This window comes from Phyllobates terribilis, unplaced genomic scaffold (genome assembly GCF_046119375.1).
Source record: "Phyllobates terribilis strain yellow unplaced genomic scaffold, ASM4611937v1 Scaffold_2__4_contigs__length_985480577, whole genome shotgun sequence".
Lineage (NCBI taxonomy): Eukaryota > Metazoa > Chordata > Amphibia > Anura > Dendrobatidae > Phyllobates > Phyllobates terribilis.
In genome coordinates, this window is record NW_027362762.1 from 863,768,610 (window position 1) to 863,794,080 (window position 25,471).

Below are 25,471 nucleotides of genomic sequence, written 5' to 3' on the forward strand. Positions count from 1 at the left end.
AGGAAATTGACCATATACTGTTCATGCACAAAGGCCCTGTGTCTGCCCCTGCACAGAGCCTAAACAACCTGCGAGGAAACAGAAGATTGGTTTCATCTTTTTGGCTTAGCAGAATTCTTTGGCCTTGACTTATCAATACCAGCATTTTGTGCAAGAGTTTTAATGAACAATAAGTACACACACATCTTTCACCTGCCATGTGCCAAAGACAGAAATCTATGCCAGTCAGGGACTTGTGTACATTTCTATCATACACTTTGTGGTGTAAATTATGATAAATGTGTGGGGTGCAACTGACCAAGCACAAGCCCACCCACGCTCCATCTAGTTCACTGTTCAAAAATTTGTCAAAGCCGTGCAGGAATGGCGTAAAAAATGTCAAAAGCCACAATATTCCTTGGAATGTTCATTCACAATTATGTTTCAGTGTAAATGCACCCTAAGGCTAGGTTCACACACATTGGGTTTTTTTCAGCGTATTTTGCTGCAGATTTTTATGCAAATTTTCAGCTGTGTTTTTCAGTACCAGCAAAGTCTGAGAGAAACCAGAATTCTCTGTTCACACATCTTGTGTGGTTTTTGCTGCGTATTTTGTGCCTTGGTTGGGTTTTTGGAAAATAGAGCATGTCACTTCTTTCAGTGTTTTTTCACCTATAGGAAGTAATGCTGAAAAAAACGCACCAAAAATGGAGCTAATTTTTTCAGCGCTTTTTCAGCGTTTTTGATGGCAAAATAGAATAAAGTTCTTTTTTTTTCACAGAACTTTATGTACATGCATAAATAGAGACAGAAGGACAATGAAAAAAAAGCTGAAAAAACACATCAAAAAATGCAGCAAAACCTGTATTTTTGACGCAGCTGATTTCCTGCCAGAGATCAGTTTTGCTGCAGATTTCTGACTGCAAAAAACACGTGTGTGAACATAGCCTTACAGTTACTTGACATCGGTTTAAAAAAAGAAAGCGGTCCATCAAGTTCTGTCTTTCTCGACCAATTATACATAATTTATAGCTAGATTATTTATAACGCACAACGCTATTCTGTTTGCCCCATCATTTCTTCGGAACACAGTAAACATTAGCAACGTTCATTGTTCAGTGTGAGAAGTAGTTCTAGTTCTAGGTAAACAAAACAAGACAAACTATCTGACTAATTGCTATAGTTTAGGGGCACAGTGGTGGGAATTATTTTGTGGAGTAAAAAAAACGTCACCTGTAAATCCCTATGTATAACTACACTGTACTCTCTTAATATGTTCTGCAGAACTGGCATCTACCTCTATATGGTCACTGTATTGCGGGAATATCAGTTTTAGACTTTTTATAGTAATTTTTTTTTCAGTAACAACATGGTCATTTACTGAGGTTCCCCTTTATACAGTAAGATTAGGATTCAACACGTTAGTTGTAATCATGTATTACGCCACCCGGTGACACATGTAGGTTAGTGGACCACTGTGCCACAGGGCTGGGTCTGGCTTGGTAGGGGCTTATGTGGCGCCCTGCTACGCACTGGTGCCACAGAACCCTGAAGGGTGCATGGATGGACTTCTCCACAGGAGGCCCTCACACATTCACACACCTCTACCCTTCCACCTCAGACCAGCATAGGGAGCACATTAGGGATATATAAAGGGAGGATGGAGCCAGGCAGCTCAGTCAAGTTTCAGTTAGTCTCTCACAGAGAGAGACAGAGCTTAGAGTGAGCAGAGAGAGTGCTGACGCTCAGAGAGCAGCGAAGAGGCAGCAAGCTGGCTGCTGTGCTTAGGCGAGCCAAGGCCTACAGCACGCGTGAAGGCCTAGTGAGGGCCCCTAGAGTGGCCGAAGGCGAGAGGAGAAGGAAGAAGTAGTGAGGGGGCAGAGGAGCATACCAGGCTCACCCCGATATATATACCGGACACCGGGTCCGCGCCTACAGGGATCCTTTACACCCAGTAGGAACCTCCGGAACCCCTGGAGGACTACAGGTCCCAGGTTCAGAAAACGCTGATTACAGTACCAGGGCTAGGAGTCACGGAGGTCCCAGCATCCAGGGAGAGTGATCTCCAAAGAGAAGGCCCTACCACCAGGTCAGCAGGTGCAAAGAGAGACAGTAACCAAGCTAGGCCTAGCTCCAGGCAGGTCAGAAGCTTAGAGAATAAAGCAATGGATCAGGAAGCCCTATACCCGCTCACTGGGGAGAGTCCAAAAGTGTGCCCTTCGCCTGGAGTACCCTGGACCGTGCCTGCAACATCACCAGTAAAGGTACTGAAGCTTACCCCCGTGTGAGTGTCCGTCTTTCCTCCGGGACCGTCCTGCCGTCTCTCCCCTGCACCACCATTCATTACACCCCACGCTGCCCTGGAGCTAGCTCCAGAGGACTGCTCCGCAGCGGCGGCACCCCTTAGCCGCATTCCATAAGTGGCGTCACAAACTTTCCAAATCCCCTATAATATCCCCCTTTTTACTGACCGCCCTGGGTCACGGACCGGGCCAGCCACCGTGATATCCCCCACCGACATACACCGAGGCCCGGCTGCTGAGTACCCCATGGCCCCGGGAGGCGCGTCAACTTTGGCGTCACGAACAGGATTCCGTGCCCGTTGTCACCGGGTACTGTGCACCTTAAAAGACTGAAATACTCACTGTGGTGAAGGTTTCCCGCCATTCCCGAGATTTCCCGCCATTGTCCGCCATCTTCCTGTCGCTGCGTGGGAAGAAGAGGGGTGTAACCGCGGGAATCGGAGAGGTGTAACCGCTGGAAGAGCGCGAAGCCCAGGACACGCCCCGCCCCTGACGTCGAACCAGGAAGCGTCAGGTCCTGGAAGGAGCCCGGAGGATGCTCTGATGTCAGACGCGAGCAAAGCAAGGCCCTGGAAGAAGACAGTCGCCCGCGGAGCTGCGGCCTACCTGATAAGAAAGTGAAGAAGGTAGGCTCCAGTTCACTAGGGGGCGTAACAATGGCCGACAACCAGCAAGCCGCCGGAGCACCAGTTAACGCTCCAGATGCCCAACCTGAGCCCGGCGCTGCACAGGCCGGAGCGGCCGCTCCACAAGCAGGGGCCGTGACCCCGTTGATACCCATGACCCTGCCGTATATCCCTGGAGTGAAATGGCTTCCCCAGTATAATGGCAAACCAGATACCCTGTCCGGATTCAAGAAAAAAATATGCGGTGTGCTAGACATGTATTCTATGACCGGTAAACAGAGAGCCACTGTTGTGCTGGGACAATTGACTGGTGCCGCAGAGCGGGAAGTTGAAACCTGGCCAGCCGCAGACCAGGAATCAGTATCCATCATCTTTAAGAGACTGTAAACTGTGTTTGAAAACCTCACTGAGACAGATCTCTGGATGAGGTTCTACCACTGTGTCCAGAAACCTGAGGACAGTGTCCAGGACTACGCCTGGCGCTTACAGGAAGCCATGCGGGCCCTGAAACAGGTTAGTCCAGCCAGCATACAAAATGAAAATAAAATGCTGACGGAATGGTTCATCCGGGGGTTAAGGTCCAAGGAGGAGAGCAGGACTGTACGGTGGTGGACCTTAGACCATCCAGATGCCACCTTTGACACCCTTAAGGGCATGGCTATAAAGTGTCTGCAGCCCCTGGAAACATCAGATACTGCTATCCAGCATTACCAGGGTGGGGCCACCCCAGTGCCCGCAGCACCCACTTCTCCTTCATTAACGGCGGAAACAAAGATGCAAACAGTGCCTCCTAGCGAGCTGGACAGCCTACGCTCAGAAGTGCACCAGTTAAGTAAAACCCTGGCCACTGTCCTGAGCACCCTGCAGCTACAGGAGGAGCCCGAGCCGGAGGGAAGGATACTACTCGCGGACAGCCCTGAGGATGTCCCCTGGATGAGAAGAAGAAGGAGGACAACGCCACCCCGTAGGAGGACAACGCCACCCCGTGGGAGGACCAATGACCAACGTCGCACTCCAGGAGAGTTCATCTGCTATCGCTGCCAGAAGGCAGGCCACACAGCGCGGAACTCTCCTTTAAACGAGCAAACCCTGGGGCCGAGGGCTGACACCCAGGAGTAAATCAAGCAGGCCCATCAAGCTGGTACCATCGGTTCGTGGGAGGAAGACCTTTCCTGTCCATTGTGCTGGATGGCATAGCGACACCTGCCCTGCTGGACACTGGATCTCAGGTAACCATCATACCTGATGTCCTCTACAAAAGGTACTGGTCCGTAGATGAACTCCAGCCGCCAGTCCCGAACCTCTCCGTGTATGCCTCTAACGGTCTTCCCCTTAACCTACTAGGGGTTAAGGATGTGACAGTGAAGGTGGGGAGAGCGGAACTAAAGGACCAAGGACTGATTGTAGCGGAATCTAACCCTGGTGATACAGATTTGTACATGATGCTTGGTACAAATATTGTCGGTAACTGTTTGGGAGAAGTGTTGTTTTTGCTCCAACAGATTGCTGACACCGCCAAACCAGGGCAGAGGAAGGTGATCCAGAGAGAGATATGAGCCCTCCTGTACCAGCAACAGGTAAAGCTAACAGGTAGTGAAATTGGTAATGTACGGGTGACAGACCTGATACCCATTGTGATTCCCCAAATGAGTGAGATGCTGATTTGGTGTAGGGCAGCAATAGGTCTCAAAGGACAGAACTACCAGGCGGTAGTGGAGCCCATTAGCTCGGAGCACAGACCTACACTCTTAACTGCCAGGGGGGTGGTTGATGTACGCAATGGGAGGGTACCCGTACGTCTCCTAAATTGAGGGGAGGATGAAGTTAAATTACCAAGATACGCCACTGTTGCCAGGTTGTATACCGTGAATGATGATGCCATACACACGGTGGAATTCTTGACCCCACCAGATACAGTGGAGGACAATGACTCCGAAGCTCAGCTGGAGGATTGGTGTCAACAGCTCCATGTTGGGACTGACGCCACTCCTGTCCATCAAAAGCAAGGTGTATACAGGGTGGTCCAGGAATACGAACAGGTATTCAGCAAACACCCACTTGATTTTGGGAGGATTAAAGGGGTACAACACTATATACCCACAGGTGACCATCCACCCATCAAAGAACGTTACAGGCCTATACCACCAGCACACTACCAGAAAGCGAAGGAAATGTTGCATGACATGAAGAAAGCAGGAGTAATAAGAGATAGCTGTAGCCCCTGGGCAGCCCCCCTGGTCCTGGTCAGGAAAAAGGATGGAAGCATGAGGATGTGCGTAGATTACAGACAGGTAAACCACATAACACATAAAGAAGCATACCCTTTGCCCCGTATAGAGGAATCCCTGGCTGCACTAAAGTCTGCAAATTATTTCTCTACCCTTGACGTCACTAGTGGGTACTGGCAAGTAGCAGTTGCTGAGGAGGACAGAGAGAAGACGGCCTTCACTACCCCGATGGGGCTCTGCGAGTTCAACAGTATGCCGTTCGGACTCTGCAACTCCCCTGGAACGTTCCAGAGATTGATGGAGTGCTGTTTGGGACACCGTAACTTCGAGACCGTGCTGCTATACCTGGATGACTGTACTCCAAGACGTATGAGGACCATTTGAAGCACCTGGCGGAGGTATTTGAAGCATTGTCCCGGTATGGGATGAAATTGAAACCTTCCAAGTGCCACCTGCTAAAATGGAAGGTTCAGTATCTGGGGCACATCGTCAGTCCAGAAGGAGTAGCACCAGACCCGGAGAAGGTCACTGCCATCCAGAAATGGCCGGAACAGAAGAATCTCAAGGAGGTACGTCAGTTCCTGGGACTGGTCGGGTATTACCGGAGGTTTGTAAAGGACTACACCAAGAAGGCAGCGCCTTTGCAAGATCTCCTGGTAGGACAGTCCAACAGAGGCAAAACCCCCCCTTCAAGTGGGGTAAAGCAGGCTGAGTCATTTGCAGTGATGAAAGAGATCCTGACTGGCGAAGAAATCCTGGCCTACCCTGACTACAGCCAGCCTTTCCTGCTGTACACTGATGCTAGCAACGAGGGACTAGGAGCTGTGTTAAGCCAGAAGCAGTATGGCAAAGAGAAGTTGATTGCCTATGCTAGCAGGAAGCTTCGTCCGACCGAGAGGAATCCAGAAAACTATAGCTCCTTCAAGTTGGAGCTCCTGGCCTTGGTCTGGGCCATCACTGAACGATTCAAGCACTGCTTGGCCTCCAGTAAGTTCACGGCTTACACTGACAACAACCCCTTGACACATCTAGAGACAGCCAAGTTGGGAGCCATGGAACAGCGTTGGATGGCCCGGCTGTCAAACTATCAATTCACCATCAAGTACCGGGCAGGCCACAGGAACACTAATGCCGATGCCCTATCCAGAATGCGCACCAGTCAGATACTGAAGAAGAAGTGGATGACCTGGAAGAGATTGAGCTACCTGCCTTCCACAGAAATGGGATGGTCCACGAGCAGCGCACCTCCAGGAGGTATCGTGGTAAGACACTAAACCCTTTACCTCACCACAGTTGGAAGGAGACCCAGGACAGCGACCCGGTTGTCAGCCGTATCAAAGAACTGATAACCCAGGAAGGTTCCTCCCTGGAGAAGGACGCTCCTCCCCAAGCCAAGCAACTGTGGAATGAGAGAAGCCGGCTGTTCATCTATAGAGAGAAGCTGTGCCGAAGGTATGTCAACCCTAGGACCCATGAGATGGTATGGCAGATCGTAGTGCCCAGGACAGACATCCAGATGGTGTTGGAGGCCTACCACGATCAAGCAGGGTACTTTGGCTGGAAAAAGCTGGAAACTCTCCTGAAGAGTCGGTTTTATTGGGTTGGAATGCGGAGCTCCATAGAGAGGTGGTGCCAGGATTGTGGACCCTGTAGCCTTAGAAGAAAAGACTACAGCAGGCAGAAAGCACCCTTGCAATCTATCAAGACAACCCAGCCCCTGGAGATCATCGCCCTGGATCACGTCAAGCTGTCACCCAGCAGGTCAGGCTACTCTTATGCCCTGACCATGGTGGATCACTACTCCCGGTTCCTGGTGGTAGCCCCCGTCAAGGATCTGACAGCAGAAACTGCAGCAAGGACATTTCAAGCATTCTTCTGCAGACCCCATGGATACCCGGATAAGGTGCTGACGGATCAAGGCCCTGCCTTTGAAACCAAGCTGTTCAAAGAGTTTTGCCATCTGTACGGGTGTAAGAAGATCCGGACTACACCGTACCACCTACAAACCAATGGGTTATGTGAAAAGATGAATAATATAGTCATCGACCTGTTGAAGACCTTACCTTTAGAAGAAAGAAACCAGTGGCCAGACAAACTACCTGACCTGGTAGATCTGTACAATCACATACCTGTGAGTTCCACCAATTGTACTCCAGCGTACCTTATGAGAGCAAGACGTGGAAAGTTGCCTATGGACCTGGAGCTTGGAGTGGTCGAGCCAGAAGCAGATATGTCCACTGAAGACTGGGATACGACTTGACAGGAGCAGTACAGGAGAGTACAGGCCTGTGTTGAAGACAGTCTAAGTAGGGTGAGAGATAAGCAGGAAGCACAGTACAACAAGAGTGCACCAGCTGAACCCTTGACACCAGAAAAGTTGTGCTGAAGCGAAAGAGAAGAAGCCACAAGCTTGACGACCAGTGGGAAAGGGAGCCTTACACTGTGTTAAATTCCAGGTTCGACAATAGGAAAACCAGTCTAATTAGCAAAGACAGAGGAAGAACAACTGCAACGGTATCAAGAGACCATCTGAAGTTGTGCCCAAGTCCGCTGAAGCCGCAGGAGAAAGTGCCTCTCCTCGTACCGGAGGAGCCTAAAGCAGAAGTACTCCATACTGTCTTAGGAGATTTCCCGGCAGATTGGCCTCAACTGGATGGAGCGGTAATAATACCTGTGATACACTTCCACCAACAGCCAGAAGACTCTCCACTGCAAGTAAGACCTGTACGTGCCCCAGAAGAGCCTGCTCAGGAAGAATCCCCGGAAGAAGGATCACCGGTAGAAGCAGAGCCAGTAGGCCCAGTAACCAGTATACTTGCCAGTCCCATAGAGAGGTTAAGGCAGTCTTGCAGTCCACCAACACATAGAGCTGATAGAGCAGAAAGTAGGGCAAGCATCCACACTACACGCATCCCAGTACTACGTAGGTCATCGCGTAGCACAAAAGTCCAGACCCCTGTCAGGTATAGAGAGTGAATAGAGAAACACTGACAGTATAAATAGTTACCCCATAGGGTATGTTCTTGTAATAATTTCATGTATTTATTTATTTATCTTGCCTTGCTAATGGACAATTTATGTGACACGGACACTTCTAATTGCATTTAGTTACCCGTAAGGGTATATAAAAAGGACTCGGTGGCTGAGGACTGTGAGCAGCTCAAAAACTGTCATGTACATAGTTGCACTCCCCGGAGTGCCCCTTAAGTGACCACAGAACAAAAACCCGTTTGGCGTGGCCAAAGACGTGGTCCAGCACCTGGATCACCTATGCCCTGTAGCCACGCCCAGGGCCTACGTTGAGGGTTTTCAGGCGGGTCCCTCATGTTCTTTCTTCGGTGAAATGGACACCAAGTTACAGAACTTGCTTTAACTTTATTGTTATTATTATACTTGTTGTTATTATTGTATTATAATGTTACCAGTAACGTTTAAGAAAAGTGCCTCCCATAAAGGGAAGAAATGTTATTGTTTAAACCTGTTTTGAGAAAAATGCTTCAGTCCAGGAGTACTGAGTTTTACTAGGGGGGAATTTGGTGCCCTGCTACGCACTGGTGCCACAGAACCCAGAAGGGTGCATGGATGGACTTCTCCACAGGAGGCCCTCACACATTCACACACCTCCACCCTACCACCTCAGACCAGCAGAGGGAGCCCGTTAGGGATATATAAAGGGAGGGTGGAGCCAGGCAGCTCAGTCAAGTTTCAGTTAGTCTCTCAGACACAGAGAGAGACAGAGCTCAGAGTGAGCAGAGAGCGTACTGAGAATAAAGCAACGGATCAGGAAGCCCTATACCCGCTCACTGGGGAGAGTCCAAAAGTGTGCCCTTCGCCTGGAGTACCCTGGACCATGCCTGCAACATCACCAGTAAAGGTACTGAAGCTTACCCCCATGTGAGTGTCCGTCTTTCCTCCGGGACCTTCCTACCGTCTCTCCCCTGCACCACCATTCATTACGCCCCACGCTGCCTTGGAGCTAGCTCTACCTGTGGAGAGCGACACCATCCCTGCTGTCGTAACACCAGCTCCAGAGGACTGCTCCGCAGCTGCAGCACCCCTTAGCTACATTCCACAGGTGGCGTCACGAACTTTCCAAATCCCCTATAATATCCCCCTTTTTACTGACCGCCCTGGGTCACGGACCGGGCCAGCCACCGTGATATCCCCCATCGGCATACACCGAGGCCCGGCTGCCGAGTACCCCACGGCCCCAGGGGCGCATCACTTAGCTAAGCAGCTACCTGGTGTTCACTGCTGCTCTGAATGATGGAGACAAACTGGGCTGTAGGTAGCCGCCAGGTACCACTAATAGGCAGATGCCAGTACTGCAGCAGCTGACCCCAGGAGTCAGGTTAGCTGACACAGACTAGGGCTCTGTTCAGACTAGTAGGTTCAGGTTTACTGACACGGAGACCCAGGCGGATATTTCAGGGATAGGTTGTATCAGTCAAGATACTTGGATAGGGAGACGTTCAAACACTGGCCGCACTGGGACCAGGGGACTTTGGGAACAGAAATGGCCGCACCAGGACCAGGAGACAAAGTTTAGGCACTGGCCGCACCGGGACCAGGGGACTTTGGGAACAGCAGTGGCCGCACCAGGACCAGGCGACAATGTTTGGGCGCTCGCCACACCGGGACCAGGGGACAATGTTCAGGCACTGTCTGCAGATGGACCAGGGATTCAGGTTCAGGACCTGGCCACACAGGAACCAGAGATTTGGGTATAGGACACTGACCACACCAGGACCAGAGGACCTAACAACTCACTGGTAGGGGAGACTACATACTAATAAAAACTGTTGCTTCGGTGGCTCCCTAAGGGAGAGGGAGTCTTTTATACAGGATGACTCTCAGTAATAGGCTGAGAGCCATCAAGCAGGTGAACTGATTATACTAAATGCCTCCCAGCTGTTCGCTGGGGTCATTTTACTATGTGCGCTGCCCCTTTAAGAATGGGGAAGCGGTCCTGTGCGCTGCCAGGAAGTGTGGCGTGAATAAGCAGGAGACATGCCTGCAGAAGAGGACCACGCCGCGGGGTCGGAGCAGTGAGTATGCCAGCGTCCTTGCAAGAAGGGGGAAGGGAAACCATGCAGGGGAGCTGGTAATGGTGTTACATCATTAACAGAGTATTTCACCCCTCTGTGCTAAACTCCTAGCTATGCCTGTGTTCATGAGTGCAATGCCTCACAGGAAGCAGGATAGCGGTGCGCTCCTGATAAAATATTTTGAGAACAACACTTTAAAGGGTGTTCTCAAGTCTGAAAGTTATTCCACAGGACAGGGGATAACTTTCCAATTGCTGAAGGTCTGACTGCCATGGCCCCCACCGATCTCTCGAATCAGGGCTCTGAAGAGGAGGTCGATCATGCGCATTGCATCTCCATTAGTGATAGGCGAGCACTAAAATGCTCGGGTGCTCGGTGCTCAGGTCGAGCAAATTGGAATGCTCGGGTACTCGACCTATGGGAAACTCGAGCATTTTTCAGGCGGCTCCCCCCGGCAGTCTGCAGGGGACCTAAAAATTGGCCAAATCGATGGGAACAGTGCTCAAATGACATGGGAACAGCATGGGCAAGACCCATGGAAGCATCTCTGACTCCCAAGTCACTGCTGTCAACAACGTTGTCAGAGGTATTACGACACTTTTACGGACTCACAATAAAACATACAAAAACGAAACCAAAATGGATTTTCCTGGGAAATATGTTAAGGAACATCCTTTCCAGGGTAATGACTTGTATATGACGCGCCCAGGGGATGGGGACGACTTGGCGCCCGGGCCTTGTTGTTGCCGGATCTTGGGGGATGTCGCGGTGGTCGGCTCTCGGGCCCGTACCCTGGGGTCGCTCTTAAAAGAAGGGGGAAAGTTGTATGGGATAGGGAATGTTCATGATGCCACCTGTGGTGTCTGGTGAGGGTCACCAGCGCTGCGACAGTCCTCTGAGGCCGGTGTTCAGGCAGCTTAGTTGGTGTGGCTCCCCACAGGTGGAGCGGGGCCTCAGGGCAGCATAGAGAGGGTGTAGAATAGAGCGTTGGCGGGTGCAGAGCCGCGGAGGAAAGAACAGACAGAGGCAGTAGTTGAAGTCATCCAAGTCTTTACTCACTTTGGGGTTTACTCAGCTCAGAGCTTCTCTCTGCTGTCACACGGCGAGCTGCGTCCGCCAGGGTGGGGTTCAGCACTCTCCAGATAGTTCAGGAGCACTTGTTAGGACCCCCGCTCTAGTGTGTTCCTCTCTTGTTCAACTTCTCCCACCTTGTGTCCCCCACTGAGTCCCGTACGGGTACTGCGATATCCCTTGTGGGTAACGTGTAGATCCCGGACCTACTGGGTGCCCTTTTTAGTGACTTGTGGTGAGAACGTGGCGTAAGGCCGGGTCCCTCTGGATAAACTCAGATTAGGGCATACAGGTGGCGACTCCGCTCCGTCCGTATCCCCCTGGGATCCACATAAGCCTCCGGACTTTTACGACAGAGACGTAAAGTGCAAAGTGAGATAATCGGGGACCGGTACCCCCTCTTGCGGCAGGGTCTCTCTGGCTGGGCCAGAATAAGGTACTCAGGTGTCGACTCCGCTCATCCGCACCCCCTGAGATCCTTTCGCCTGTGGAGCCTATCTCCTCTGCTTCCCTCCTGGGCCTTCTTGCTTGGACCCTGACCGGGGACAGAGCCGGTTATAACTCTGCCCGACCCCCCGTCTCGAGGCCTGAGACCGGGGACCGTGGACCCTCAGCCGGCTGCAGCCTTGTGCCGACTTTCCGTCCCAAGGACCCACGACCAAAGACCTTGTTATTAAAATGGCCTCCAGTTATATAGAATTCTAGTAAAGTGCTTAGGTAAATGCCTCCTCCACCCTCACTCACTACGTGGTTCCCCCTAACTTTGGTTCCCCCCAAGTCCTCCATTCAGGCCCGGCGCAGCACTATGGTGCTTTAGGCCCCTTTCAGAACTGGAGTGGTGTAGTGTTGAGTGTGTGGTTGGGGTCCTGTGTAGTACTCCATCCTTACCTGGGAGAGGAGATACCACACCTCGTTCTGAGGTGCAGTACCGCTGTGGAGACTGAACCCTCAGGTGCGCCACATATATAAGGCAAAATAAAAAACAAAAATACTCCTCCACACCTTGGACTATGTTCACACGAAGCGTTTTTGATGCGTTTTTGCACTTTTGTATTGCTTTCAACCGTGACAAATGCATTAATCGGGAAATGTAATTTTAACATTTAACAACCTTACCTGGCCATGTGGTGTGTGTGACATGATCAGACACATCCTGTTTCATTTATGAAGAAGAGACTCTGAAAGTCACAAAGCCTATTTTTATAGGGCCATCAGACGGCCTTTACTATTCTTAAAGGGCCAGCAGTCGGCCCTCTCTGTTCTTAGAGAGCCATCAGCCGGCTATGCTTTGTTGTTCCCATTACTAAAGAGTGGGTCTCCTATACTGTTATTGCGTATGCAGTGAGTGGCAGGTCTGCCCAAAATTTGGACGCACCCCAATACCCCTTTGAAGAGACTTAGAAGAGGGCCTCCCGAAAACAATATTCCCATTATTAGGAAGTGGGTCTCCCATACTGTTTGCCTATGCAGTGAATGCAAGGGCTGCCAAAAATTTGGACCTACTCCAATGCCCCTTGGAAGAGACATAGAGGAGGGCCTCCTGAAATTTTTTTTCTACATTATTAGAAAGTGGGTCTTCCATTGTGTTTGCCTATGCAGTAAATGCAAGGGTTGCCAAAAATAGGGAGGCACTCCGATGCCCCTTGGAAGAGATGTGTAGTTCAGAGGGCCTCCTGAAAACAATATTCCCATTATTAGGAATTGGAGCTCCCATAGTGTTGGCCTATGTAGTGAATGCAAGGGTTGCTAAAAATTTGGAGGCACTCCAATGCCCCTTGGAAGAGATGTGGAGGTCAGAGGGCCTCCTCAAAACAATGTTCCCGTTATTAGGAAGTGGGTCTCCCATTGTGTTTGGCTATGCAGTGAATGCAAGGGTTGCCAAAAATTTGGAGGTACTCCAATGTCCCTTGGAAGAGACGTAGAGGGGCTCATGAAAAATTGTTCCCATTATTAGGATGTGGGTCTCCCATAGTGTTGGCCTATGCAGTGAATGCAAGGGCTGAAAAGAAAATTGGGAGGCACTCCAATGCCCCTTGGAAGAGATGTAGTGGGCCTCATGAAAAAATGTTCCCATCATTAGGAAGTGGGTCTCCCATAGTGTTGGCCTATGCAGTGAATGCCAAGGCTGCCAAAAATTGGGAGGCACGCCAATTCCTCTTGGAAGAGACGTAGAGGGCCTCATGAAAAAATGTTCCCATTATTAGGAAGTAAGTCTCCCATAGTGTTGACCTACAGGCCCGGCGCCAGCACCCGGCGCACCCGGGCAAGTGCCGGGGCCCTGAGCGGGCAGGGGGGATCACTCGCCGTCGGGCACCCCGCCGTACTATGGGACCCGTGAGCGGAGGAGAGCGGTGTCAGTGCCCTCTCCCCCCTGCTTGCTCAGGGCCTCAGCAGCCGACACAATACTTACCCCTCCCCGTGCCTCCACAGCTGCTCCAGTCTCTTCCGCGTCCTCTGACTGTGACGTCTCGAGTCAGAGGGCGTGGTGATGTTGTTCCACTGTGCCCTCTCCTGAGCCGTCACAGCGCAGAGCGGGAAGACGGCGGCGATGCTGGAGTCCAGAGCATCAGCAGCAGTTGAGAAGTGAGGTCAGTATTTGATTTTTTTTTTTAATATATGGAGGCATGGGGCATTATGAGAGAGGGCTGACATCCTGATCCTGCATGGAGCATTAAAAGTGTGTGGGGGGGGAGTGATATCCTGCATGGGGCATTATAAGGGGGGGTAGATGGCATCTTGCATGGGGCATTATATGGGGGGGGGTGACATCCTGCATGGGGCATTATAAGGGGGGGGTTACATCCTGCATGGGGCATTATAAGGGGGGTGACATCCTGCATTGGGCATTATAAGGGGGGGTGACATCCTGCATGGGGCATTATATAGGGGGGAACAGCCTATATGGGGCATTATAAGGGGGGAACAGCCTGCGTGGGGCATTATGTGGGGGAACAGCCTGCATGGAGAATTATGTGGGGGCACAGCCTGCATGGAGCGTTATATGGAGGCCAGTATTCTCTATGGAGCATTATATGGGGGCCAGTATCCTGTATGGAGCTTTATAAGGGAGTCAGTATCCTGTATGGAGCATTATAAATGGGCCGGTATCCTGTATAGAGCATTTTATTGGGGCCAGTATTCTGCATGGAGCGCTCCGCCGGTTTCTGAGCTATTGTGGAATTTACAATAGATATCGCTCATGTAATGTAAGAAGTGAAATCTTTGGCCTTGTACTATATATATATATTTCTCTGCGGTATCTGTGCATCATGAATCATGGTATGTGTTAAAGGGGTCCACTGAGACTCTTTCGCCCAGGGCCCACAAAAACCTGGAACCGGCCCTGTTGGCCTATGCAGTGAATGCAAGGGCTGCCAAAAATTGTGAGGCACTCCAATGCCCATTGGAAGAGACGTAGAGGGCCTCATGAAAAAATGTTCCCATTATTAGGAAGTGGGTCTCCCATAGTGTTGGCCTATGCAGTGAATGCAAGGGCTGCCAAAAATTGGGAGACACTCCAATGCACCTTGGAAAAGGCGTGGAGGAGGGCCTCATAAAAATTTTTTCCCATTAGAAAGGAGCGGGTCTCTTATACTTGTAATGCCAATGCACTAAGTGTATGGCCTGACAAACATTTACCCCTGGGGGGTATACATGAACATACTGTATAAAAAATTGTTTTTATGGGCATCATAAACACCCTTCAAAAAAATTATATGGGTGTTGCATCACGGACCACGGTCACCCTCGTGATATGGTGGTGGAGGATGAGGATGAGGAGAAGGAGGAAGACAAGAGCAAATAGCCAAAATCAGCGTATACCCATGTGTGGGTGTGAAAAGGTGCATGGGAATACACCTCCCAAAAAAAGACACGGGATTTGAGTTTATGTTACCCTGCTATCATTCAGTGGTGTTGAGAAGTCTGGCCCAATCCAGCCCTTGTTCATTTTTATAAGAGTCAGCCTGTCAGCATTTTCAGTTGACAGGCGGATGCGCTTATCAGTTATAATTCCACCAGCGGCACTAAAACCCCGCTCTGATAAAACGCTAGCGGCAGGGCAGGCCAGGACCTCAAAGGCGTAGAGAGCCAGTTCATTCCACGTGTCCTGCTTGGATACCCAATAATTATAAGGCACAGAGGAATCACGGAGGACATTGGTACGGTCGTCAAGGTACTCCCTCAGCATCTTCCCAAACTTTGCACTCCTTGTGAGAGTACCCCGCGCCTCAGGGCCAGTGCAATGGGAGGGGCTGAGAAAACTCTCCCAGAACTTTGACAGTGTTCCCCTGCCTCTGCTGGATTGGAGTTGTGTCTCTCTCGTCTGTGCTCCTTGGTTGTCCAACGAACTGTGACCTCAGCCGCCAGCATTTCCAGATGGGAATATTTTTAATTGTTCCGCAACAAGGGCCTTCTGGTACAGCCCCATTTTTGTAGACCTGTCCGCCTCAGGAATAAGAGATATAAAGTTCTCCTTATAGCGTGGGTCTAGAAGTGTCAGTAACCAGTAATGACTGTCACCCAAAATTTTGAGAACGCGAGGTTCAAAGGAAAGGCATCGTAACATAAACTCAGCCATGCGTGCCAGACTGCTAACAGGCAAGACGTCCGTGTCCTCACCAAGAGGACGACGGACCATGCTCTCCTCCTCCACCTCCTCCTCCTCCCTGTCCTCAGGCCATCCACGCGGAACAGACGGTATGAGTTGTGCAGGTAGTATCGTCTATAGCGCATGAAACTAGCTCCTGTTCATCCTCCTCCTCCTCTTTCTTATTGAAAACCCAATCCACATTGGGATGAGATGAGGCTGGGCTGTGTGTAATCACTCTGTATGGTTCCTTACTCCATCTCATCGTGCTCCGCCTTTGATTGTGAGCAGAGAGGGTTTCAGAAGACAGAGAAGTGGGATGGTGACGCTAATTATGGCGTCATCGCCGCTCACCATCTTGGTGGAGTCCTCAAAGTTTTGGAGGATGGTACATATGTCTGACATCCATGTCCACTCCTGAGGTCTTATGTGTGGAGTCTGAACTGAATACCAACGGCCTTGTTGATGCTGGTAGTCAACAACTGCCCTCTTCTGCTCACAAATCCATCCCAATATCTGCAGTGTAGAGTTCCAACGCGTGGGGACATCACACACCAGTCGGTGAGCTGGAAGCTGCAAACGCTGCTGAAGCACGGCAAGGGCGGCGGAAGCTGTAGCTGACTTTCTAAAATGAGCACACAGGCGGCGTACTTTGACAAGCAGATCCGGCAGCTCCGAATAGGTTTTGAGAAACCGCTGAACCACGAGGTTAAGCACATGGGCCAGGCATGGTACATGTGTGAGCTCACCTTGCCTCAGAGCCGCCACCAGGTTCCGGCCATTGTCACACACGACCATGCCTGGCTGTAGGTTCAGCGGTGTGAGCCACAGATCTGCCTGCTTTTTCAATGCTGTCCACAACTCTTCAGCATTGTGCGGTTTGTCACCTAAGCATATTAGCTTCAGCACAGCCTGTTGCCGCTTGGCTGAGGCAGTGCTGCAGTGCTTACAGCTTGTGACTGATGTGGTCATTTCGGAGATGGAGGCTGAAGAGGAGGAGGAGGCTGAGGAGGATGAGGTGCAGGAGCTGTAGACTGTGGGGGCAACCCTGATTGACCTAGGGCCTGCAATCCTCAGCGTCGGGAGGATGTGTTCCGTCCCAAGGTCCGACTGGGTCTGGCTTCCACTATATTAACCCAGTGTGCCATCAGCGAGATGTACCGTCCCTGCCCCACAAGCACTTGTCCACGTATCTGTGGTTAGGTGGACTTTCCCAGTAACTGCATTGTTGAGGGCACGGCTAATGTTGTGGGACACATGCTTGTGTAATGCGGGGATGGCACACCGGGAGAAATAGTGGTGGCTGGGGACCGAGTACCGAGGGACGGCCGCCGCCATCAAGTAGTCGCGAAATGTGGGAATTTAGTAGTGTGGCCTGTGGGGTGTTGGCTGCGTATTTGCGCTTGCATTCCAAGGACTTGGGTATGGACAACTGAACGCTGCGCTGGGACAAGGACGTGCTTGCTGATGGTGCTAGTTGAGAGTGTGTAGGGCAGGAGGCATCTTCGCATGCACTATGGACAGAGGATTGGCTTGCACGCACAACAGCGGAAGAAGCAGTGGTGTCACCCGCAGACACTGTTCCTATACCCTGGGGTTCGGCCCACAAAGTCGGGTGCTTTGCTGCCATGTCCCTGATCATGCTGGTGGTGGTCAGGCTGGTAGTTTTGCTACCCCTGCTGATGCTGACCTGGCAGGTGATGCAAATGGCTTTTGGGGTTATCGGCAGAGTCTTTAAAAAAGCAACCAGACTCGGGAAGACCTAACAGTTGTACTGGCAACTTCCGTTGTGTTGGTGTTACAGGGAAAGGTAGCCCGCCTTTTGTCTGCAGCCACCACACTGCTTCTTCCTGCCTTTTGGGGTGCTCTGCCTCCCTCCCCCTGTGTGCTGCTGTCCTCGCTGTGCATTTCCTCCTGCCAGGTTGGGTCAGTTACTACATCATCCACCACCTCGTCAGGGACGTACATAGAAGTCATGGGGCCCCATAGCAGAAGCTCTAATTGGGCCCCCCCCCCTACAAAAAATAAATATTTGTCTGTGTCACAGAAGAGCAGATCTCATAACTTTCCAGCCTTTACATAGTAATTTACCTCCTTCTGAAGTCGTAGATTACTCCTTCATTGCCCCCATAAAGTATTATGCCAACAAAAGTGCCCCCCAAACAGTATGGTGCATTCCTCCACATGCACAGTATAATGACCCTATTGTACCCCACTTCAACTCCCATGGCAAAGTATGGTGACCCTAACACAGTATAATCCCCCAACTGTGAACCCCACAGAGCCCTCCATACATTCTCATGGCCCCACACAGCCCTCCAAACAGTATAATTGCCCACACAGCCCTCCAAACAGTATAATGACCCCACACAAACATTCACACTGTATAATTGCTTTCATACAGTATAATGGACCCCCACATAGCCCTCAAAATATTATAATGGCCCCACATAGCCTTCCATATAGTATAATGCACCACCAATAATCTTCCATATAGTATAATGCGCCCCCATAATCCACCATATAGTATAATGCTCCCCCCATAAACCTCCATATAGTATAATGCGCCCCCCCATAATCCTCCATATAGTATAATGAACTTCCCATGGTCCTTCATAGAATATAATGCACTCCCCATAGTCCTCCATACAGTATATTACACACCCCATAGGGTAAAATGCAGCCCCCATATAGTATAATGCACGCCACAGTCCTGCAGTATTATGGGTACTCACTGATTTTAAAATACCGTATATTTTAAATAAGCCGACCCGAATATAAGGCGAGGCCCCTAATTTTACCACATAAAAATGGGAAAACCTATTGATTTGAGTATAAGCCTAGGGTGGGAAATGCAGCAGCTACTGGTAAATATGTGTGGCCCCCTCAATCCCACAATCCCTGGTATGTGTGGCCCCCACAATCCCTGGTATGTGTAGCCTCCTCAATCCCACAATCCCTGGTATGTGTGGCCCCCTCAATCCCACAATCCCTGGTATGTGTGGCCCCCTCAATCCCACAATCCCTGGTATGTGTGGCCCCCTCAATCCCACAATCCCTGGTATGTGTGGCCTCCTCAATCCCCCAATCCTGGTATGTGTGGCCTCCTAAATCCCCCAATCCTGGTAAGTGTGGCCTCCTCAATCCCCAAATCCTGGTATGTGTGGCCTCCTCAATCCCCCAATCCTGGTATGTGTGGCTTCCTCAATCCCCCAATCCTGGTAGGTGTGGCCTCCTCAATTCCCCAATCCTGGTAGGTGTGGCCTCCTCAATTCCCCAATCCTGGTATGTGTGGCCTCCTCAATCCCCCAATCCTGGTATGTGTGGACTCCTCAATCCCCCAATCCCTGGTATGTGTGGCCTCCTCAATCCCCCAATCCTGGTATGTGTGGCCTCCTCAACCCCTCAATCCTGGTATGTGTGGCCTCCTCAATCCCCAAATCCTGGTATGTGTGGCCTCCTCAATCCCCAAATCCTGGTATGTGTGGCCTCCTCAATCCCCCAATCCTGGTATGTGTGGCCTCCTCAATCCCCCAATCCTGGTATGTGTGGCCTCCTCAACCCCTCAATCCTGGTCTGTGTGGCCTCCTCAACCCCTCAATCCTGGTATGTGTGGCCTCCTCAATCCCCCAAACCTGGTATGTGTGGCCTCCTCAATCCTGGTATGTGTGGCCTCCTCAACCCCCCAATCCTGATATGTGTGGCCTTTTCAATCCCCAAATCCTGGTATGTGTGGCCTCCTCAATCCCCAAATCCTGGTATGTGTGGCCTCCTCAATCCCCCAATCCTGGTATGTGTGGCCTCCTCAATCCCCCAATCCTGGTATGTGTGGCCTCCTCAACCCCTCAATCCTGGTATGTGTGGCCTCCTCAATCCCCAAATCCTGGTATGTGTGGCCTCCTCAACCCCTCAATCCTGGTATGTGCGGCCTCCTCAACCCCCCAATCCTGGTATGTGTGGCCTCCTCAATCCCCCAATCCTGGTATGTGTGGCCTCCTCAATCCCCCAATCCTGGTATGTGTGGCCTCCTCAACCCCCCAATTCTGGTATGTGTGGCCTTTTCAATCCCCAAATCCTGGTATGTGTGGCCTCCTCAATCCCCAAATCCTGGTATGTGTGGCCTCCTCAACCCCCCAATCCTGGTATGTGTGGCCTCCTCAATCCCCCATTCCTGGTATGTGTGGCCTCCTCAACCCCCCAATCCTGGTATGTGTGGCCTCCTCAATCCCCCATTCCTGGTATGTGTGGCCTCCTCAACCCCCCAATCCTGGTATGTGTGGCCTCCTCAACCCCTCAATCCTGGTATGTGTGGCCTCCTCAATCCAAAAATCCTGGTATGTGTGGCCTCCTCAATCCCCAAATCCTGGTATGTGTGGCCTCCTCAATCCCCCAATCCTGGTATGTGTGGCCTCCTCAATCCCCCAATCCTGGTATGTGTGGCCTCCTCAACCCCTCAATCCTGGTCTGTGTGGCCTCCTCAACCCCTCAATCCTGGTATGTGTGGCCTCCTCAATCCCCCAAACCTGGTATGTGTGGCCTCCTCAATCCTGGTATGTGTGGCCTCCTCAACCCCCCAATCCTGATATGTGTGGCCCTTTCAATCCCCAAATCCTGGTATGTGTGGCCTCCTCAATCCCCAAATCCTGGTATGTGTGGCCTCCTCAATCCCCCAATCCTGGTATGTGTGGCCTCCTCAACCCCTCAATCCTGATATGTGTGGCCTCCTCAATCCCCAAATCCTGGTATGTGTGGCCTCCTCAACCCCTCAATCCTGGTATGTGTGGCCTCCTCAACCCCCCAATCCTGGTATGTGTGGCCTCCTCAATCCCCCAATCCTGGTATGTGTGGCCTCCTCAATCCCCCAATCCTGATATGTGTGGCCTTTTCAATCCCCAAATCCTGGTATGTGTGGCCTCCTCAATCCCCCAATCCTGGTATGTGTGGCCTCCTCAATCCCCCAATCCTGGTATGTGTGGCCTCCTCAACCCCTCAATCCTGGTATGTGTGGCCTCCTCAATCCCCAAATCCTGGTATGTGTGGCCTCCTCAACCCCTCAATCCTGGTATGTGCGGCCTCCTCAACCCCCCAATCCTGGTATGTGTGGCCTCCTCAATCCCCCAATCCTGGTATGTGTGGCCTCCTCAACCCCTCAATCCTGGTATGTGCGGCCTCCTCAACCCCCCAATCCTGGTATGTGTGGCCTCCTCAATCCCCCAATCCTGGTATGTGTGGCCTCTTCAACCCCCCAATCCTGGTATGTGTGGCCTTTTCAATCCCCAAATCCTGGTATGTGTGGCCTCCTCAACCCCCCAATCCTGGTATGTGTGGCCTCCTCAATCCCCCATTCCTGGTATGCGTGGCCTCCTCAACCCCCCAATCCTGGTATGTGTGGCTTCCTCAATCCCCCATTCCTGGTATGTGTGGCCTCCTCAAGGTGACCCTAAATTGGGACGGTACCTATACTGCCTATATTAAAAACCTTACTGTATATCAAAGTTGAAGTAATGCATATAAAAGGGTAGACAAATAGGACCGGGTCCCAACTCCAGACCACCCAGGCCCGTGGTAAGCTACATATATACCAGTCAGCTCAACAAAGGGGATGCCACACCCTTAAATTGCACAGAATGCAAACAAGACAAAAAACCAGGCAATGTGAACTGAGGTCTAAGATGGTAGACATGCAAGAAATAGGAGCATGTTCACACTAGCAAAACAGAAACAAAACCTACAAAAGACAAAAATATATCTCATACCCTACCATCATTATATATAAATGTAAAGCAAAGTTGCATAATAAATATAGGGTACTTAGTGAACTATTTTTGATCAAAAAAAGTATACAAGCCGTCCCACCAGCGGCAAGGTGACCCTAAATTGGGACGGTACCTATACTGCCTATATTAAAAACCTTACTGTATATCAAAGTTGAAGTAATGCATATAAAAGGGTAGACAAATAGGACCGGGTCCCAACTCCAGACCACCCAGGCCCGTGGTAAGCTACATATATACCAGTCAGCTCAACAAAGGGGATGCCACACCCTTAAATTGCACAGAATGCAAACAAGACAAAAAACCAGGCAATGTGAACTGAGGTCTAAGATGGTAGACATGCAAGAAATAGGAGCATGTTCACACTAGCAAAACAGAAACAAAACCTACAAAAGACAAAAGACAAAAATATATCTCATACCCTACCATCATTATATATAAATGTAAAGCAAAGTTGCATAATAAATATAGGGTACTTAGTGAACTATTTTTTATCAAAAAAAGTATACAAGCCGTCCCACCAGCGGCAAGGTGACCCTAAATTGGGACGGTACCTATACTGCCTATATTAAAAACCTTACTGTATATCAAAGTTGAAGTAATGCATATAAAAGGGTAGACAAATAGGACCGGGTCCCAACTCCAGACCACCCAGGCCCGTGGTAAGCTACATATATACCAGTCAGCTCAACAAAGGGGATGCCACACCCTTAAATTGCACAGAATGCAAACAAGACAAAAAACCAGGCAATGTGAACTGAGGTCTAAGATGGTAGACATGCAAGAAATAGGAGCATGTTCACACTAGCAAAACAGAAACAAAACCTACAAAAGACAAAAATATATCTCATACCCTACCATCATTATATATAAATGTAAAGCAAAGTTGCATAATAAATATAGGGTACTTAGTGAACTATTTTTGATCAAAAAAAGTATACAAGCCGTCCCACCAGCGGCAAGGTGACCCTAAATTGGGACGGTACCTATACTGCCTATATTAAAAACCTTACTGTATATCAAAGTTGAAGTAATGCATATAAAAGGGTAGACAAATAGGACCGGGTCCCAACTCCAGACCACCCAGGCCCGTGGTAAGCTACATATATACCAGTCAGCTCAACAAAGGGGATGTCACACCCTTAAATTGCACAGAATGCAAACAAGACAAAAAACCAGGCAATGTGAACTGAGGTCTAAGATGGTAGACATGCAAAAAATAGGAGCATGTTCACACTAGCAAAACAGAAACAAAACCTACAAAAGACAAAAATATATCTCATACCCTACCATCATTATATATAAATGTAAAGCAAAGTTGCATAATAAATATAGGGTACTTAGTGAACTATTTTTGATCAAAAAAAGTATACAAGCCGTCCCACCAGCGGCAAGGTGACCCTAAATTGGGACGGTACCTATACTGCCTATATTAAAAACCTTACTGTATATCAAAGTTGAAGTAATGCATATAAAAGGGTAGACAAATAGGACCGGGTCCCAACTCCAGACCACCCAGGCCCGTGGTAAGCTACATATATACCAGTCAGCTCAACAAAGGGGATGCCACACCCTTAAATTGCACAGAATGCAAACAAGACAAAAAACCAGGCAATGTGAACTGAGGTCTAAGATGGTAGACATGCAAAAAATAGGAGCATGTTCACACTAGCAAAACAGAAACAAAACCTACAAAAGACAAAAATATATCTCATACCCTACCATCATTATATATAAATGTAAAGCAAAGTTGCATAATAAATATAGGGTACTTAGTGAACTATTTTTGATCAAAAAAAGTATACAAGCCGTCCCACCAGCGGCAAGGTGACCCTAAATTGGGACGGTACCTATACTGCCTATATTAAAAACCTTACTGTATATCAAAGTTGAAGTAATGCATATAAAAGGGTAGACAAATAGGACCGGGTCCCAACTCCAGACCACCCAGGCCCGTGGTAAGCTACATATATACCAGTCAGCTCAACAAAGGGGATGCCACACCCTTAAATTGCACAGAATGCAAACAAGACAAAAAACCAGGCAATGTGAACTGAGGTCTAAGATGGTAGACATGCAAGAAATAGGAGCATGTTCACACTAGCAAAACAGAAACAAAACCTACAAAAGACAAAAATATATCTCATACCCTACCATCATTATATATAAATGTAAAGCAAAGTTGCATAATAAATATAGGGTACTTAGTGAACTATTTTTGATCAAAAAAAGTATACAAGCCGTCCCACCAGCGGCAAGGTGACCCTAAATTGGGACGGTACCTATACTGCCTATATTAAAAACCTTACTGTATATCAAAGTTGAAGTAATGCATATAAAAGGGTAGACAAATAGGACCGGGTCCCAACTCCAGACCACCCAGGCCCGTGGTAAGCTACATATATACCAGTCAGCTCAACAAAGGGGATGCCACACCCTTAAATTGCACAGAATGCAAACAAGACAAAAAACCAGGCAATGTGAACTGAGGTCTAAGATGGTAGACATGCAAAAAATAGGAGCATGTTCACACTAGCAAAACAGAAACAAAACCTACAAAAGACAAAAATATATCTCATACCCTACCATCATTATATATAAATGTAAAGCAAAGTTGCATAATAAATATAGGGTACTTAGTGAACTATTTTTGATCAAAAAAAGTATACAAGCCGTCCCACCAGCGGCAAGGTGACCCTAAATTGGGACGGTACCTATACTGCCTATATTAAAAACCTTACTGTATATCAAAGTTGAAGTAATGCATATAAAAGGGTAGACAAATAGGACCGGGTCCCAACTCCAGACCACCCAGGCCCGTGGTAAGCTACATATATACCAGTCAGCTCAACAAAGGGGATGCCACACCCTTAAATTGCACAGAATGCAAACAAGACAAAAAAACAGGCAATGTGAACTGAGGTCTAAGATGGTAGACATGCAAGAAATAGGAGCATGTTCACACTAGCAAAACAGAAACAAAACCTACAAAAGACAAAAATATATCTCATACCCTACCATCATTATATATAAATGTAAAGCAAAGTTGCATAATAAATATAGGGTACTTAGTGAACTATTTTTGATCAAAAAAAGTATACAAGCCGTCCCACCAGCGGCAAGGTGACCCTAAATTGGGACGGTACCTATACTGCCTATATTAAAAACCTTACTGTATATCAAAGTTGAAGTAATGCACATAAAAGGGTAGACAAATAGGACCGGGTCCCAACTCCAGACCACCCAGGCCCGTGGTAAGCTACATATATACCAGTCAGCTCAACAAAGGGGATGCCACACCCTTAAATTGCACAGAATGCAAACAAGACAAAAAACCAGGCAATGTGAACTGAGGTCTAAGATGGTAGACATGCAAGAAATAGGAGCATGTTCACACTAGCAAAACAGAAACAAAACCTACAAAAGACAAAAGACAAAAATATATCTCATACCCTACCATCATTATATATAAATGTAAAGCAAAGTTGCATAATAAATATAGGGTACTTAGTGAACTATTTTTGATCAAAAAAAGTATACAAGCCGTCCCACCAGCGGCAAGGTGACCCTAAATTGGGACGGTACCTATACTGCCTATATTAAAAACCTTACTGTATATCAAAGTTGAAGTAATGCATATAAAAGGGTAGACAAATAGGACCGGGTCCCAACTCCAGACCACCCAGGCCCGTGGTAAGCTACATATATACCAGTCAGCTCAACAAAGGGGATGCCACACCCTTAAATTGCACAGAATGCAAACAAGACAAAAAACCAGGCAATGTGAACTGAGGTCTAAGATGGTAGACATGCAAGAAATAGGAGCATGTTCACACTAGCAAAACAGAAACAAA